General features: G+C 46.0%; 1 pseudogene; it reads right to left on the bottom strand.

Moving 5' to 3' along the window:
• LOC119951587 overlaps window positions 1-19,155 on the bottom strand; it is a 32,198-nt pseudogene extending 13,043 nt beyond the window's left edge.
• Between the last annotated feature and the right edge of the window lie 567 nt (window positions 19,156-19,722).

The following is a 19,722-nucleotide window of genomic DNA, read 5'->3' as shown; positions in this document are numbered from 1 at the left end:
TTTTACAGCCAATGAGGTACTTTTGAGATGTAGTCACTGTTGTAATGTCAGAAACTGTAGGTATGCCTCAGTTCTAGGGGGTGGCATAGTGGTATTGTCAATGGACTACTTCACCAGACACCCAGAGTAATGCTCTGGGGGACCCAGGTTCAATTCCTGCACTGCAGATGGTGACATTTGAATTCAATAAAAATCTGGAATTAAAAGTCTAATGATGACATTGTTGATTGTCATAAAGACCCATCTGGTTCACCAATGTTCTTTCGGAAAGGACATCTGCTGCCCTTATTTGGTCTGGCCTACATGTGATTTCAGACCCATAGCAATGTGAATGACTCTTAACTGTCCCCTCAAGGGCAATTAGGGATGGGCAATAAATGCTGGCACAACCAGCAATGCCCACACCCAATGAACGTATAAAAAAATTATATTTTGTTTTTAATATCAGTCACTCTTCTGTCTACTTCATTGTTAAATGTAATAAGGTCAAGGAAGCCATGATAAAATCTAACATGTGACTGGACTTTTATTTTTAAAATTAATATTGTATCAACCAGCAATGTTTCCAAAACTTGCTGAACTTGTGGAAATTGTTTAAACTAACATTGTTCCTGAATTTTGTAAAGCTATGGGACATCATATGTTGCTAAAGTCTGTTCAATCCAATCAAGGTTCACAAGAAAGAAAGGAATTGTCTTCCACAAATTTCTTTGAACTAATGTATCTTGTATTAATCAAAGATTACTGTATTAATTAGCTACCAGTCAGTAACAGATGACTGAATAAGTAATGAGCCTTAATCAAGTTACAATTAATGAATTAATAATGAATCAGTAATTGTAGTGAAAGACTGAGTTTTATTTGCTGTAAAAAGGTAAAAGCTTAATTGCTGTGTCTGTAAAGAATGTGCAATGAAGATAAATGTTCTGGCAAGAGAGACCTTCAAACCCTTATTAGCCTCAACATTTGAAACTGTATAAAAAAGGGATTGTTTGAATCAGATGGAGGGATAGTATGAAACAGTTCTATTATATTCCTGTCTAAGATAATGAGAGAAGGTGGTATCACTAAATCTAGTGACCAAATTGACCAATTGTCATGTTACAACAGGCCCAACTCTGACGTGAGGTAATGGTCACTTTGGGGATAAAAGTAGAGGTTCTGATGGTCTTCCTTGCTGGCCAAATACTGAAAACTCCCAAGGCCGAGTTCCAAGGAAATTACTGTCAAAGGAGCCAGACTCGCGAGGCTGAATTCCACAAGAATTACTGTCAAAGAAGGAGCCATAGAGAGTTACGCTTCTACAGACTGATCAGCCACATGAAGTCATAAATGTTATATATTTGGGGTTATTGTGTTGTTACGTTCGTGATGTCATTGGCTGCTTCGTGGGCTGTGCCTCAGTCTAATTCAAACTTTTGTCGAGTTAACGGGCGGCATGGTAGTACAGTGGTCAGCACTGTTGCTTCTCAGCTCCAGGGTCCCAGGTTCGATTCCTGGCTTGGTCACTGTGGGTACGGAGTCTGCATGCTCTCCCTGTGTCTGTGTGGGTTTCCTCCGGGTGCTCTGGTTTCCTCCCACAAGTCCAGAAAGACGTGCTGTTAGGTAATTTGGACATTCTGAATTTTCCCTCTGTGTACCTGAACAGGTGGCGGAATGTGGCAACTCGGGACTTTTCACAGTAACTTCACTGCAGTGTTAATGTAAGCCTACTTGTGACATAAAGATTATTGTATAATTATTATTATTTTTTGTTCAATAAACCTGCGTTGTTATCTGCATTCAACCCCACATGCTACAACTTCATTCTTTTGGCCTGATTGTGCAGAACACAAGATAAAAAGAATTCTGGCAATGTGGAATGGATTAAATTATTTTCAAGCAAGAAAAGAAAATTGAAGCTTTCGATGTTGAGACAGAATTAACAGAAATCGCATTTGGCGATGGGACGGAGAATCCGTTTTGGCGCCGAAATCGGGACTGGCGTCGGTTTTAAAATTCTCCGCCCCCACAAATTGATGCACTCGTGGAGTACGCTGCGGCGAGTATCCACCGCCTCAGGCTTTGCCTGAGGCCTGCCCCACGATGGTCTGTCCCCGACCAGCCGAATTCCCGACAGCGTGGGACTCTCATGGTCCCAGCCGTACGGGAACCTCGCGAGGCGGCTTTGGACTCAGTCTAGGGCCACCGCAGTCAGGGGAGGGCCGATCGGCGGGCAGGGGGTCTTCATTCGGGGCTGGGGGCAATGTGTGTGGGCGATCCGGGTCGCGAGGGCAGCCGATGCGGGGAACTATTTTGTCGGTCCAGGTCCACTGGCTGAGTCCGCCATGGAGTACGGCGCGGACGCTGCTGTGCACATGTACATCCTCTGACCCGGAAGTTCTGGGGCCGTATCAGCAGCTAGAGCTGCGAGCTCGACGACAGCTCTCTGCTCACCCCCAGCAAGACAGAGAATCTGTGGCCTTTTGACGTCAGTTTTCCTGGCGTAAAAGACCAGTATTCCCAACGGCATGGGGACATTGTTTCCAAAACGGAGAACCAAGCCCAGGTGAGTGGCAAGGTTGAGAATGTTTATGAAAATGTTTTTATTAAAGTTTTATACAATACAGAACAAACAAATCTGTGCAGAGCAGATACAGTTTGCAAAAGCCAACCCTGGAAGTAACCCCCAAAACCCCAACTCCCTAAACACCCCCCAAACCCCAACTCCCTAAACAGCCCCCAACTCCCTAAACACCCCCCAACCCCAACTCCCTAAACACCCCCCAACCCCAACTCCCTAAACACCCCCCAACCCCAACTCCCTAAACACCCCCCAAACCCCAACTCCCTAAACACCCCGAACCCCAACTCCCTAAACACCCCCCAACCCCCTAAACACCCCCGCCCCTTCTTTTGATTATTTTGAAGTTTATCCTGAACCTGACAAGTCTGGGACAAGCCCAGAACACGTGGGCATGATTGGCTGAGCCCCCCTGGCACCGTTCACATTTGTCCTCCACCTCCGGAAAGAACCTGCTCATTCTGGTTCTCATCAGGTGTTCTCTGTGCACCACTTTCAGCTGCATAAGGCCTTGCGTAGGAGGAGGTGGAGTTGTTCCCGTTCAGTGCTTCACTCCAGATTCCCCACCCTATTGCCATCCCTCGAGGGCCATTCCTGTACATGAGGACTCCTCCATCTTCACCCATTCTGTGTTTGGGTCCTTTCCCCATCCCCTTACTCCGCTGTGGCTGCCCAGTGATTGTATTGCAAGTTCAGAAGGGCGAGGCCTCCCATGTTTCTTCTCCTTTGGAGTATTGTTTTGGGGATTCTTGGATTCTTCACCCCCCTACACCCCCCCCCCCCCCCCCCCCCCCCCAACACGCACACACACAAATGCCATAATCATCTAATTATTGGAAAAAGATGGTGGGGTTGGAAATCAGTGGGGATCTAAACAGGAAGTGGAACCTGGGCAGTATGTTCATCTTGACCGTCTGCACTCTCCCTGCCAGGACAGTGGGAGTGCATCCCATCTCAGTCGGTCCTTTTTAACTTCCTGTGCCAGACTGGTCAGGCTCCACTTGTGAATCTGTGTCCCGTCATGGGGAATCTGGATACCTCGGTAGCGGAATTTGTTTTGGGCTATTTTAACTGGTACACCCTCCAGCTTGGGAAATCTTTGCATTGCCCAGGTAGAGTTTATAGTCCGGGAAGGCTAGAACTCTCCCAGGAGCTTCATGATTTCTTTCATGCGGCTTCGTGGGTCTGAGATGTAGTGGAGCAGGTCATCCACATAGAATGAGACTCTGTGCTCCCACGCAGACACAGGTAGAAAGTGCAAAGTCCACATGGACAGTGACCCGGGACTGGGATCGAACCCGGGTCCTCGGTGCTGTGAGGTAGCAGCGCTAACCACTGCGCCACCGTGCCCCATTGTACAAACTGAAGATGAGCGAGTGTGGAGACGACACAGATCAGTTGTTAGTGACACCCATCAATGTGCCAGTACCGTGTGTGCTAGAACTACCTCAGGATGAACAGCCACCCATACTACCCGATCATGTGACTGCGACTTCTGGTCAATCCGCAGAAACCGAGATTGCTGAAGAACCAAAGAATTTATGAAAGGGAAATCATGCTTGACAATTCCACTAGAATTCTTTGAGATGTAACTAGTAGAATTTTAAAAATAAATAAATTTAGAGTGCCCAATTCATTTTTTCCTTATTAAGGGGCAATTTAGCATGGCCAATCCACCTATCCTGCACATATTTTGGGTTGTGGGGGCGAAACCCACGCAAACACGGGGAGAATGTGCTAACTCCACACAGACAGTAACCCAGAAGCGGGATCGAACCTGGGAACCTAGTGGATTTGACCAGGGAGACCCAATGGATGTGGTTTATTTAGACTTTCTGAAGGCTTTCGACAAGGTCTCCCAACGCAGATTACTGTGTAAAGTTAAAGCATTTAGGATTGTGGGTAGTGTCTTACGATGGATAGAAAGCTGGTTAGCAAACAGGAAGCAAAAAGTTGGAATAAATGGGTCTTTTTCTGATTGGTAGGCAGTGAATACTCGGGTGCCACAGGGATCTGTGCTCAGACCCCAACAGTTCACATTATGTATTCATGATTTGGAATCAGGTGGGAGGGTGAGCTGTGAGGAGGATGCAGAGATTCCTCAGCGGGATTTGGACAGGTAGGGTGAGTGGGCAAATGCATGGCAGGTGCAGTATAACATGGATAAATGGTAGGTTATCCACTTTGGTAGCAAAAATAGGAAGGCAGATTATTATTTGAATGGATGTAAGTCGAGAGAGGTGGAGACACAGCGAGACTTTGGCGTCCTCAGGCATCAGTCACTGAAAGTAAGTGTGCAGGTACAGCAGGCAGTAAAGAAGGCAAATGGTTTGTTGGCTGTCATAGTGAGAGGATTGGAGGATAGGAATAGAGATGTTTTACTGCAGTTGTATAGGCCATTGGTGAGGCCACACCTGGAGTATTGTGTGCAGTTTTGGTGTCCTTATCTAAGGAAGGAGGTTGTTGCTGTGGAGGGAGTGCACTGAAGGTTTACCAGGCTGAATCCTGGGATGGCTGGACTGTCATATGAGGAGAGACTAAATCGGTCAGGATCAAATTCATTGACGTTTAGAAGAGTGAGAGGGGATCTCATAGAAACTGATAAAGTTCCATTAGGATTAGGCAGGGTAGATTCAGAAAGAATGTTGCTGATGGTGGGAGAGTCCAGAACTAGGGGTCATAGTTTGAGGATAAGGGGGAAATGTTCTAGGACTGAGGTGAGGAGACATTTCTTCACCCAGAGAGTGGTGAATCTGTGGTATTCACCACCACACAAAGTTGTTGAGGCAAAAACATTGTGTCATTTCGAGAAGGAGTTCGACATAGCTCTTGGGGCTGAAGGAATATGGGCAGAAGGCAGGATCAGGGTATTGAACTTGATGATCACCCAGATCATAATGAATGTGAGAGCAGGCTCTAAGGGTCGAATGGATTCCTCCTGCTTCTATTTTCGATGTATCTATGTATGTCTTTATGAGATGGAGAGCTGGCTGGTGGTGACTTAACCTGAGGATCACCACACCCCAGGTGAGGGGCAATGTTGTGAAGGCGGGGCTTTCATGGATGACCTCAGCCAGTACGGGGGTTAAACCCGCACTGTTGGTGTCGCTCCGCATCATGACGCAGTCGTCCAGCCAACTGAGCAAATTGACCCCCTGGTAAATATGTTATAATTCCGTAAATATTAGCTATTCCCTGTTTCCCATCAGTTTCCCAGTTCACCTCAGACAACTTGCCCCTCATACTCTGATTGTTTCTCACAGATGAAAACACCGAAATAAGTTAAAGAAATAAACCATGTAACGACCATATCCCATCTTCAAGGAAAGGTGGCATGATTTTATGGGTTCAAAACAGAAATGGAAATGAAATATCTTCTACTTCCAAACACCCCTTCACTCTGTGATCTTTGTGAAATTTGAAACCAGGTATTCTCAACAAGACAAAGAGCATCAGCCCACTGGAAGCAAAGTTGTGAGGCCGGCCAGTCCAGCAGAAAGAAACCCTCCAAGTCTCCCCATTGACAGGATCAATAAAATGCAGTCCTGGGTGTAATTGAGAGCAGAAACAATAACAGCAGAATCCAACTTGTGAACACGTTGGTGTCTCAGCAGGCGCGATGAATCACGGAAACCCTTCCCATATGGAGAGCAGGTGAATGGCCTCTACCCAGTGTGAAGTTGCCAGTGTCTTTGCAGGTGGGATGGATCAGTGAATCCCTCCCCCTACTCAGAGCAGGTGAATGGTCTCTCCAAGATGTGAACTTGATGGTGTTTCCGCAGGTTCCGTTCATGCATGAATCCCTTCCCACATTCAGAGCAGATGAATGGCCTCTCCCCGGTGTGAACTCTCTGGTGTGTCAGCAGGATGGATGACAGAGTGAATCCTTTCCCACACACTGAACATAGAAATGGCCGCTCGCCAGTGTGAACTCGCTGATGTGTCTGGAGGGTGGATGAATCACTGAATCCCTTCCCACACTGAGGACAGGAGAATGGCCTCTCCCCAGTGTGAATTCGCTGGTGTCTCAACAGATGGGATGAATCACTGAACCGCTTCCCACATTGAGAGCAGGTGAACGGTCTCTCCCCAGTGTGAACTCGCCAGTGTACCCGAAGGTGGGATAAGTGAGTGAATCCCTTCCCACACTGAGAGCAAGTAAACGGCCTCTCCCCAGTGTGAACTCGCAGATGTGCCTGCAGATGGGATAACTGAGTGAATCCCTTCCCACATTGAGAGCAGATGAATGGCCTCTGCCCAGTGTGAACTCGCTGGTGTGTTCGCAGGCTGGATAATTGAGTGAATCCCTTCCCACACTGAGAGCAGGTGAATGGTCTTTCCCCAGTGTGAATTCGCTGATGTTTCTGCAGGGTGGATGAATGTCTGAATCCCTTTCCACACCGAGAGCAAGTAAATGGCTTCTCCCCAGTGTGAACTCGCTGGTGTGTCTGCAGGGTGGATGAACGATTGAATCCCTTCCCACATTTAGAGCAGGTGAACAGCTTCTCCCCCGTGTGAACTTGTTGGTGCCTCAACAGGTGGGATGAATCACTGAATCCCTTTCCACATTGAGTGCAGCTGAACGGCCTCTCCCCAGTGTGAACGCGATGATGAGCTTCCAGCTCTGATGGGGCCCTGTATCCCTTCCCACAATCCCCACATTTCCACGGTTTCTCCATGTTTTGAGTTTCCTTGTATCTCTCCATGTTAAACAATCAGTTGAAGCCTCATCCACACACAGAACATGTGTACAGTCTCTCCCCGCTGTGAATGGTGATGTTTTTTCAGGCTGTGGAACTGGTTAAAGCTCTTTCCACAGTCAGTGCTCTGGAACACTCCTACTCGGGTGTGTGTGTCTCGGTGATTTTCAAGTCGCACGAATGTTTAAAATGTTTTGAAGCCGACAGAGCAGTGAAACATTTCTTCAGGATTCACAGGTCGATGATATTCGTGTCCCAAAGAATCAAGAGACTGTGTCAGATTTAGACATGATGTTTTGAGATTCCAGTCTATAATTCCTCCTCTTCTACTATTCTGTAATAACATTTTGGGAAAGTCATCGCTGGCAGTACAGGACAGAAATTCAGAACAGACATTTCTAGTTTCTATGGAACATTTTTCCCCCTCTCATTCCCAAAAACTGTAAACCTCCATCCCACACACTATCCCTCCATTCTCACTCTGCTGTATCTAATGCTGAAAGTGCCGATTCAGGCTGATTGACAGATCCATGCTTCCTCTCCAGGATAGGGAAATCATAATAGGAGCTGCAGTCGGCCATTAGGCCCATCGAACCTCCTCAACCATTTCATGAGATCGCTGGCTGATTTACCTCAGCACCGTTTTCCCACACTATCCCCATATCCCCTGATATCTTCAATATTTCGAAACCTATCAATCTCAGCCTTTAAAATACTTGGATGACTGAAGCTCCACAGTCCTTTAGGGTAGAGAATTCCAAAGCTTCACCACATCCCCGAGTAAAGAAATCCCTCCTTCTGCCGGTTCCCCATAACCCTTAACTCCCTGGTCAATCAGAAATCTGTCCAACTCATTCTTGAATATATTCAATGACTCCCAGACTCCTCTAGTCCCTGTGGAAGAGAATTCCAGAGACCAACAACCCCCTGAGGAAAGAGATGAATGCAAATATATAATGTAGCTACAGTACACTATTACACAACTGGAAATATCAATATACTTTATTACAGAACCATAAATAATATTTGTAATCTGCACCTTATAACAACTAGACATATAACTCTGACCAATGTTCATTTATTGTCCCCTTACATGCCAGCCATCTCCTGGGGAAACCAGCCCATTAATTGTGAACACTGGGAAAGAGACCATCCTTTTAGCCAGACAAATAAATGTGTCAAGCTGAGGGATGTCTTTGTCTTTAAGAGAGAGAGACCTGGGCCAAGCTTTGCAGAGTCTGCACCCTCCCTGGATTCACTTCCTTTCCCTTCAGTTGCTGCAAGTGGCCAATTGAAGGTGAGAATGAGAAAAGAAATGGAAAGGGGGAGAAAAGAAAGTATTTTACTCACAGATGTTGGAGACAGGAGGAAGTTTCAGTCTGTGTGAACTCAATCTTCATTCGCACAAAGCTCGCGCGCTGATTGGATGGAGGACAAGAGTCCTTCCGGTTCTAACTCTTTCCATTGGTCAACACCTCAGAAGGAAGGTCAGGGGGTGGGCTTTTCCTCGCACATGCGCAACCTCGCCTCTCTTTCCTCCAGTCTTTCCATTGGCTATTTGGCGCCTGACATTGGACAACAGAAGTCACTGTTGACATCATGAAACGTCGGCTATTTGGCCAATAGGAAACGCCTTGCTCCGCATGTGAGCAGCGTCCCTTCTCCAATGGACATGCGCAGTTCTGCGCCTGTCGCGGGGAGTTGTGGGAGCCGTGAACCCCATTACTCATCAGGCGCCAAATCTCCAAACTCCTGGGATTGGGGGCGGCGGTGACGTCACAAAATCCATCTGAATGATCACTGGATTAGATTGTGACGTCCCCCTGAGCAGAACAGTTTGTTCCCTTCAGGTGTAAAGATTTAGACACCTGGGTGACATTGGGGAGAGCAACAGGTGAGAGAGAAACTGAAGCCCAGAGGGTCAACACCTTCAGGGGAGGAGCACTGGGGATAAGCAGTATACCAGGATGAATTAGTGTTAAAATAAATAGGCAGCAGGGTGTGTGTGAGGCAGCACAGTGGCAGTGGTTAGCACTGCTGCCTCAGTGCCAGGGACCTGAGTTCAATTCTGACTGTGTGGAGTTTCCATTTCTCCCCGTGTCTGCGTGGGTTTCCTCCGGGTGCTCCGGTTTCCTCCCACAGTCCAAAGATTGCAGGTTAGGTGAATTGGCCAGGCTAAATTGCCGTTTAGTATTCAAAGATGTGTAGGTGAGGTTAAGGGGTTATTGGGATGTGGTGGGAGTGTGGGCTTGGGTGAATGCTCTTTCAGAGGGTCAGTGCAGACTCAGTAGGCTGAATGACCTCCTTCTGCACTGTAGAGATTCTGGAACAGAGATTTATAGTTTGAGAGAGAGAATGATTCTGATGTTGCTCCTGTGTAGGACTGAACCATATTGATTTTTATAAAATATAATTTTTGAGTACCTATTTTATTTTCCAATTAAGGGGCAATTTAGCATGGCCAATCCACTTACCCTGCACATCTCTGGGTTGTGAGGGTGAGACCCACACAGACACGGGGAGAATGTGCAATCTCCACATGGACAGTGACCCTGGGCCTGGATCTAACCTGGGTCATCAATGCTGTGAGGCAGCAGTGCTGACCACTGCAAAACCTTGCCGCCTATATTGATTTTGACCCTTGGAGTTTAATTCTGCAGTTGTTGGAGCCCCTTGTATCTGGGCTGGAATAAATTCTGAGTTTAGTCAACTGAAACAGGTTTGAATTGAACATTCGGTGAAATTTGCAGATAGGAATAGAGGAGCAGGAGTAGGCCATTCAGCCTTTCAAGCCTTCGCCCCATTCTTTAAGGTCATAGATGATCTGGTTGTAATCTCAACTCCACTTTCCTGTCTGGCCCCCATAACCCTCTACTCCACTATCTGTCAAAAATCTGTCTAACTGCCCTGAATATATTCAATGACCCAGCCCCCACTGCTCTCTGGGTTACAGAATTCCACAGACTAAACACCATCTGAGAGAAATACGTTCTCCTCAATCTCTTGTCTTAATGGTGGGTCGCATTTATAACCTGTGTTCCTGGTTCTGATTTCTCCCACAATTGGAAACATCCTCCTGATTTTTAACCTATCAATAACCTCAGGATGATAGAATCCCCTATAGTGGAGAAGGAGTCAATTTGGCCCATCGAGTCTGCACCAACCCTCTGAAAGAGTACCCTACCTAGGAATACTCCCCCAATCTATCCCCACAATCCAGTAACCCCACCTCACCTTTTTGTGGACAAGGAGGGGAAAATTTACATGGCTAATCCACCTAACCTGCAAATCTTTGGACTGTGGGAGCAAACCGGAGCACCCGGAGGAAACGGACACAGACATGAGGAAAACGGGCAGACTTCACACAGACAGGATTGTACATGTTTCAAAATGATCACCTCTAAACTCCAGTGGGTTCAGACGCAACATGTTCAACCTTTCTTCATGAGAAGCCTCTCATCCCAAGAATGCATTAAGTGAACCTTCTCTGAACTGCTGCCAACACAATTCTATCTTTGTTTTTCAAACAAGGTAAAGGAATAGTGCACAATATTACAATGGGGTCTCACAGAGGCCCTGCACCTTTGTACGAAGCGCGAATCCAAGTGCGCCAGTTAGATCGCAGGAGAGTCCAAAATTGGACACTAAGCGACGATCGGTTTACGATCTAACCGGCCTATTCCCATTGGCGAGATCGGGATACAATTAAGGCCAATTCTTGTGGAATTCAGCCTCAGGAGTCTGGCTCCTTTTTTGACAGTAATTTCTTTGGAATTCGGTCTCAGGAGTCTTCAGTACTTGGCCAGCAAGGAAGACCTTCAGAACCTCTACTTTTATCCCCAAAGTGACAATTACCTCACGTCAGAGTTGGGCCTGTTGTAACATGACAATTGGTCAATTTGGCCACTGGATTAATTTAATTCGATCCCCAATTACTTGCACCAGTTTCTCTCTTTGACGGGGCAGCACAATGGTTAGCACTGCTGCCTCCCAGTGTCAGGGACCCGGGTTCAATTTTGGCCTTGGGTCACTGTCAGTGTGGAGTTTGTACTTTCACCCCATGGGTTTCCTCCGGGTGCTCCCACAGGCCAAAGATGTGTAGGTTAGGTGGACCAGCCATGCTAAATTGTCCTTAGGCGTCCAAGGGATTCAGTCGGTTATGCAGCCTACAGACACACCAGCGCATTCACACCGGGGAGAGACCATTCCCCTGCTCCGAGTGTGATAAGCGATTCAGTCAGTTATCCCATCTGCTGTCACACCAGCGGGTTCACACTGGAGAGAGGCCATTCATCTGCACCATGTGTGGGAAGGGATTCAGTGAATCATTCACCCTGCTGATACACCAGCGGGTTCACAAGGGCGAGAGGCCATTCATCTGCTCAGAATGTGGGATGGGATTCACTAAGTCATCTAACCTGCTGACACACCAACATGTTCACACTGGGGAGAAGCTATTCACCTGCTGTGTGTGTGGGAAGGGATACACTCAGTCATCCAGCCTGCGGAGACACCAGAAAGGTCACAAGTGATTACAGATTTTGGATTTTACGGTTCCTGCTGCTGTTGATCTCTTCCAGGACTGAACCATGTTCATTCTGATTGTTGGGAGGGTCAGTAGGTCTCTTTCTGAAGAACAGGCCAGTCTTGTGACTTTGCTTCCTGTAGGTTTATGTTTGTTTGAGAATTGTTGTGAGTTTCTAATTTAATATTTTAAATGGATCACAGAACATTTTTGGAATGTAAAAGATAGAGTTTAAAACTGGGACTCCCCAAAGCACGCTGGGTTGCCATGGAGATGAGCTGTGATCATTCGATGTTCTTCTGTTTAATTTCTCTGGGTGTTTCTCACAGGATTGAGTCTGTTAGCAGTGATAGATTGGGAAACGACATTAAGTGATCTAGTCAGTTGAGGGCGAGTATTTAAGGAATGCATGTGTCTGAGTGGAATTGTCACTGGAATTCTAATCCAGAGACCCAGGTTCATGCTCAGAGGTCACGGGATCAAATCCCACCAACGTAGATCAATCAATAAAAATCTGGAACTACAAGTCTAATGAAGACCATGAAATCATTCTCAATTATTGTTCACAAATGTCCTTTAGGGAAGGAAATGTGCTGTCCTTACAATGTCTGGCCTACATGTAACTCTAGGTCCACAGCAATGTGGTTGACTCTTAAATATCACCTGAAATGGCCCAGCACTGTTTTGTAAGAAATCACGAGGAAGTCTAAGCCAAATAATAGAATCTGTACAGTGCAGAAAGAGGCTATTCGACCCACCATGTCTACAGCAACCCTCCCAATAGCACCCTACCTGGGTCCATTCCCCTGCCCTATCCTTATAAGCCCACTTAACCTGCACTTCTTTGGACTGTGGAAGGAATGGAGGGTCTGGAGGAAACCCAGGGAGAGAACATGCAAACAGACAGCCACATAAGGCTATAATCGAACCTGGGTCCCCAACGCTGTGAGGAAGCAGTGTTATCATGAATGACACTGGACTATTTGGATGCCAAACATCATAAGCAGCACGTATTAGACCGAGCTAAACGATCACACCACCAATGGATCAGAACTAAGCTCAGCAGTCCTGCAGGTAACATTTGAGCCTCACAAATGCCAAGCAATGACCACCTCCATCTCACCACCTCCCTTTGACATTCAATGGCATTACCATCACTGAATTTCCCCACTGTCAACATCTTGGGGATTACCATTGACCAGAAACTGAAGCAAACCAGCCATATAAATACTGTGGCTACAAGAGTAGGTCAGAGGCTGGGAATCCTGCTGTGAGTCACTCACCTCCTGACTCCCCAAAGCCTGTCCACTATCTAAAAGTCAGAAATGTGGTGGAACATTCTCCAGTTACCTGGCTGAGTACAGCTCCAACATTCAAGAAGCTCAACACCATCCAGGACAATGCAAATCACCTCATTGGCACCCGACCCACAAACATTTACTCCCTCCACCACCAAGGCACAGTAGCAGCAGTGTGTGTACCATCTACAAGATGCACAGCAGGAACTCACCAAGGCTCCTCAGAGAGTACCTTCCAAACCCATGACCACTACCATATAGAAGGACAAGGACAGGAGACACAAAGAAACACCACCACCAGGGAGTTCCCCCCCCCCCCCCCCCCCCCCCCAAACCACACACCATCCTGATTTGTAAATATATCGGTGTTCCTTCACTGTCGCTGGGTCCTGGAACTCCATCTCTGTAGCACAGTGGATGTATCAGCGCCAGAAGAACTGCAGCGATGCAAGAAGGAAGCTCACTACCACCTTCTCAAGGTCATCGAGGAATGGCCAATAAATGCTGGGCCAAGCCAGCAGTGAAAACTTCGATTGGGACAATTAAGGGTCTCTGAGAAGTAATAGTAAGAACTGTCCACCAGTTAGATAGGGGAAGAGAGAGCTGGGGAATCTCTTACATCCATGCTTTATAAGTTGCTTGAGGCATCTGTCCTTATGTACCAGTGACCTAGAACTCACGGCGCTCCTTCAGGAGAAGAAATTATCAAGTAGATGTTACCCCAGGTGGAGCCAGAACAGAACTTGAAAATAATGGAGTGAAATTGAGTGAGGGGTTGGAGAGAGTTCTCCCCCTAAAGGTGTGGACTGTAAGAATCCTGCTGGACTCCCTGCTTCAGGTTTTCTTGCTAATTAGTGAACATTAAATTAAATTCTATGACTGGCTGTGGATTTATTTTGAATTTGATTGTTACACTTCCCCTGTTTTTATTCCTGTTGTGATTACGCTCTGGGTAAGAATGGTTGACAGGTGTCAGGATGGGAAATTGTGGTTTGGGTCTTCACTGACCAAATGTTATATTGATCCGAAAGGTGTAAAAGGGACCAAACTCCAGCAGAAATCAAGCAGAGCTGAGAACAGACAACTTGCTGTGTGGGAACAGGGAGATAAACAGCTCCCAGAGGACAGAGAAAACAAGAGTGCCTGGAATCCTAGACAACACCTGGGTGTCAAGGCCACCATGTTTTCACTGCTTGGCATGGGAATGCTGACTCCCTGTACCGGGGACGGAGCGTGGGGAAGACAATTGTTTGAGAGTTTGATGTGGCTTGGGCGGGTACAGATGGTTCAATGACAGGCTTTGTAATTGGTCCGTTCAAATGATAGCTCAGCAATGATTGGGTTAAATCAGTCTCCATAGACTTTGTGATGTAATAAAGTATAAGAAGGGATTCCCTGAGCACAGAGATTTGTTGAGGTTTTACACATTCCACTGACTGGGACCATGGAATCTGGGGCAGAGCAGGGAGCATTTACCTGGAGATGGTGCTTCTACCCAGAGTGTAATGGGAATGCTGCTGCACTTTGATATTACTGCTCAGACACAGGAACAGGCCATTCGGCCCCTCGAGCCTGCTCCACCATTCAATAAGATCAGGGCTGATCTGATTGTGGTCTTAACTCCACTTTCCTTCCTCCACCCTTTCACTCCCTCGTCAATCAAGAACCTATCAAATTCAATCCAAAATCATATTCACTGACCCTGCCTCCAGCACTCTCTGGGGAAAGAGAGATTCACAGACCCACGGCCCTCAGGAGAAAAACAATATTCTCATCCATCTTTTAAATTGGAAGATCCCCTAATTTTTAAGCAGTGTTCCCGAATTCTAGTCTCTGCCACAAGGGGAAACATTCTCTCAGCAATCTCTCTGTCAGTTCCGCTCATGATCTTATTGAAACACATGAGATCCCCTCTCATTCTTCTAAACTGCAATGGATACAGGCCCAACCTGTCAAACCTTTCCTCAGAGGATAACCCCATCATTCCAGAATCCGGGGAGTCAACCTCCTCTGAACCGCTTCTAATGCAACTATCTCATTTCTGAAATAAGGAGACCCAAACTGTACACAGTGCTCTAAATATGGTCTCACCAAGGCCCTGTACAACTGCTGCAAAACATCCCCACTTTTATATTCCAGTCCCTTTGCCATATACATAATATTCCATTGTGCTTCCCAAGTGATTTCAGCTCACTCGATAAAGCCTGATTAAACTGTTCAAGGACTCGATCGAGCCATTTGCTGTACCTGCAAACTAACTTATTGTGATTCTTGTACACGGACACCCAGATCCCTCTGTACCTCATCGTTCTGCAATGTCTCACCATTTAAATGATATTGTTTTATTTAATCCTTCCTGCCAAAGTGGACAATTCACATTTTCCCACGTTATCCTCCATCTGTCAAGTTTTTGTCCACTTACTTAACGTCCTTTGCAGACTCCTTATGTCCACTTCACAAATTACTTTCTGAACTCTCTTTGCATCATCAGAAAATTTAGCCGCCATACATTCAATCCCATCACCCAACTCATTAATATAGATTGTAAATAGTTGAGGGCCCAGCACTGATCCCTGTGTCACTCCACTTGTCACATCTCACCAACCCAGAAATGACCCATTTATGAAAAAAAAATTTTTTTTTTAATGAAAATCGCTTATTGTCACGAGTAGGCTTCAGTGAAGTTACCCTGAAAAGCCCCTAGTCGCCACATTCCGGCGCCTGTCCGGGGAGGCTGGTACGGGAATCGAACCGTGCTGCTGGCCTGCTTGGTCTGCTTTAAAAGCCAGCGATTTAGCCTGGTGAGCTAAACCATACCCCCTCTCTGCTTCCTGTTAGCTAACCAATCCTCTATCCATGCTGATATGTTAACCCCCCCCACCATGAGCTCCTATTTTGTGCAGTGACCTTTGATGTGGCCCCTTGGAAAATACCTTCTGGAAATCTAGATAAACCACATCTCCAGGTTCCTCTTTATTGACATTCCGTGTTACCTCCTCAAAGAGCCTGGATCAAATTAGTTCATCCTGAAATCTCATTTTGAAACATTGTGTGTCAAAATAAAAATCAAATCTCCACCCCTCTGGCTCCTTTACTAATTACCTTAGAGGGGCTCAGTCTCTGTTAAAGAGCCTGCCAACCCCTCTCACCCACTTTCCCCAAAGTGAATGAATTTAATCAGAAAAAGACAAAAAAAACAAATATTTTTAATGAAACAGAACGTGGGTTAAAAAAATCAGAAAATGACTTGAGGATCAAAGACAACCAGAGTAAAAGAATAACCAGAATAAAAACATGTTCACAATGTTCTAGACCCAAATATTTCTCTTCAGCTCCCCGTACCCTGCTCCTGCGACTCCCACATTGGACACAGGAGCACTGAACCTGGGGGTCACGTCCCCATCAGCCCAGTTACCCCACCGCCGAACCCTGATTGCTTGGCGATCCATTTTCCAGTCAGTCATTCAGCACCTTCCTGTCTCTTTATTAGTGTCACACCCGTGGCAATTTCCCAACTGGAGCGCAGGTCCCAGCTAAATTCAACCCTCCGCTCCGTTGCCTGGCTGTCATTGACACGTGCAATAGAGACAGAAAGGTGCTGGAGGCTCAAATGGGAAGTCAAAACTTGTGGATTAGGATCTCTGTAAAGATCAGTAACTAATATTTAAAAAATCAAATTCCCAGTCAACAAATTAAAGGATCACATGACAAGAAATCTTTATGACTTTTGCTGCAACAAACAAAATAGAATCAGCGTTAACTAACCACTATTTTTGAAGGAAACCTACAAGGTATAAAATATAACTTTTCCCTTTTACACAATCTAAAATCACTCTACAATTATTCTCTACTCTACCCTGGAAGTTGAAACTTAATTCTCTCAGAACCAGTCCAAAGTGATTATTCATTCCAGAGGTTTCCGTTCTTTTCTTTTCCCAATCTGCAGGCTTTAACCCCAGAACTGTCTTTCACAATGAATGATTGACGAGCTACCAGAAAACCAAGAGTAGACATAAATAGGTCATTTTCTGGTTGGCAAGATGCAACGAGCGATGTGTCACAGGGATTGGTGCTGGGCCTGAAGGTCTGATCATTATGTTTGTTAATACTGCGGGCAAAAAGGAAAAGGAGGCGGTGCTGCGCCGATAACTAGGATGATGTCAGAACGTAAGGGAGGATCTCAGATCAGGAATACAAAATGTGGAAACTGTTTGGGTGGAGCTAAGAAACAGCAGAGGGCAGCAAACATTGGGAAGAGTTGTTTATAGACCACCAAACAGTAGTTGCTGTGTGGACTGTAAAAGCTTCTATAGGTACGTAAAAAGGAAATATTTGGCTAAGACAAACGTGGGTCCATTACAGGGAGAGACAGGAGAATTTATAGTAGTGGGAATAGAAAAATAGCAGAGTATCTACATTTAAAAAATTAAATTTAGAGTACCCAATTCTTTTTTCCAATTAAGGGGCAATTTAGCATGACCAATCTACCTACCCTGCACATCTTTGGGCTGAGGGGGTGAGACCCACACAGACACAGGGAGAATGTGCAAACTCCACATGGACAGTGACCTGGGGCCAGGATCGAACCTGGGTCCTCAGCGCCGTAGGCAGCAGGGCTGACCACTGCTGCACCAGTATATTACCTCCTATCCCATGTGCTTTCATTTTGCTGACTAACCTCCTGTGGGGTGTTTATCAAAGAACATCCTGAAACTCCAAGTGTACTACATCCACGGACTCCCCATTATCAATTCTGTTAGTAACATCCTCAAAATCTCCAAAAGGTTAATCAAACTTGATTTCCTATTCCTAAATCCATTTTGTGTATTCTGGGTTTGCTCTCATATTCTAATTTAACTTCATCAGTTTCTTGGTCCTCCTTTGCTGAATTCTAAAGAAGTTCCCAATCCTCAGGCTTACTACACTCTTACCCACTTTCTGAACCTCTTCCTTTGAACTAATGTGAATCTTAAACTTTGCTTGCCATGGTTCCACCACGTTTCCTGTGTATTTTTGTTTCTAAAAGGAATTTATATTTGATGTAAATATGTAATAATATTTTAAATGCTAGCAATTGTCTATCTATTGTCACACTTTTTACTGCAAGTTCCCAATGTGTCACAACTTGTCCCTCATACCTTGACAGTTTCCTTCTGTGAGAAACACCCAGATAAATTAAACAAAAGAATCATGTAACCACCATAGCCCATCTTCATGGCAATGTGGCTGCTTTGGAGGTTTCCAATCAGGAATGGGAACAAAATAACTTCCAACATCCAAATACCCTTTCAGTCTCTGGTCCTCGTGAAACTTGGAACCAGGTATTCACAACAAGGCCCAAAGAGCATCAGCCCACAGGAGGCAAAGTCGTGAGACCGGCCAGTCCAGCAGAAGGAAACCCTCCCACCATCCCCATTGACCAACTGACAGAATGAACACAATGCAGTCCTGGCTGTAATTAAGAGCAGAAATATTAACAACAGAATCCAACCCCTTGTTCACTTGTGAACTTGTTGATGTCTCAGCAGGTGCGATGAAACACAAAATCCCTTCCCACATTGAGAGCAGATGAAAGGCCTCTCCCCAGAGTGAACTCGTTGGTGGCTCCGTAGGTGGGATGGATGACTGAATTCCTTCCCACATTGAGAGCAGGCGAACGGCTTCTCCCCAGTGTGAACTCGCTGGTGTGTCTGCAGGCTGGATAACCGAGAGAATCCCTTCCCACAGTCAGAGCAGGTGAACGGCCTCTCCCCAGTGTGAACTCGCTGGTGAGAGATCAGTTCTCGAGAGCTTTTGAAGCCACTCCCACAGTCAGAGCATTTAAAGGGTCTCTCATTGGTGTGAGTGACACTGTGTCTCCGCAGGTTAAACAACTGAGTGAAACCCTTCCCACACACAGAGCAGGTGAACGGCCTCTCCCCGGTGTGACTGTGTCGATGGGTTTCAAGCACAGATGGGAACCTAAATCCCTTCCCACAGTTCCCACATTTCCACCGTTTCTCCATGTTGCTGGTGCCCTTGTGTCTCTCCAAGTCGGACAATCAGTTAAAGTCTCACACAGGATACAGGAACTTTCTCTCCCCGCTGTGAATGGTGTGATGTTTTTTCAGGTTGTGTATCTGGTTGAAGCTCTTTCCACAGTCAGTGCTCTGGAACACTCTCACACGGGTGTGTGTGTGTCTCGGTGCTTTTCCAGTCACACTGATGTTTAAAATCTCTTGAAGCCGACAGAACAGACAAACGTTTGTTATTCTAGATTGACAGGCCAATGATATTCAGAACCCAATGTATCGAATTACTCTGTCAGATGTTGATGCAATGTTTCGTTTTGAGATTTCTGTCTGTAAACCTTCCTCTTCTAATATCCTGTAAAAGGAGTTTACAAAATGCCATCACCGTCAGTATAGGATAGAAATTCAGAACAGACAATTGTAGTTTCTCTGGAACATTTTTTCCTCTCTCATTCCCCAAAAGGTGTAAATCTCCATCCCACACACTCTCCCTCCATTCTCACTCTGCTGTATCTAATATTCACCCTCCCAATTCACCTGAAGGTGTTGATTCAGGCTGATTGACAGATCCCTGCTCACTGCTTCCTGTCCTGGACAGGTACCTGAAAATCTTCATGCAGGCTGC

Source organism: Scyliorhinus canicula, chromosome 17 (assembly GCF_902713615.1).
Source record: "Scyliorhinus canicula chromosome 17, sScyCan1.1, whole genome shotgun sequence".
NCBI lineage: Eukaryota > Metazoa > Chordata > Chondrichthyes > Carcharhiniformes > Scyliorhinidae > Scyliorhinus > Scyliorhinus canicula.
The sequence above is the reverse complement of the archived record's forward strand: the minus strand, read 5'-3'. Positions and strand labels throughout refer to the sequence as shown.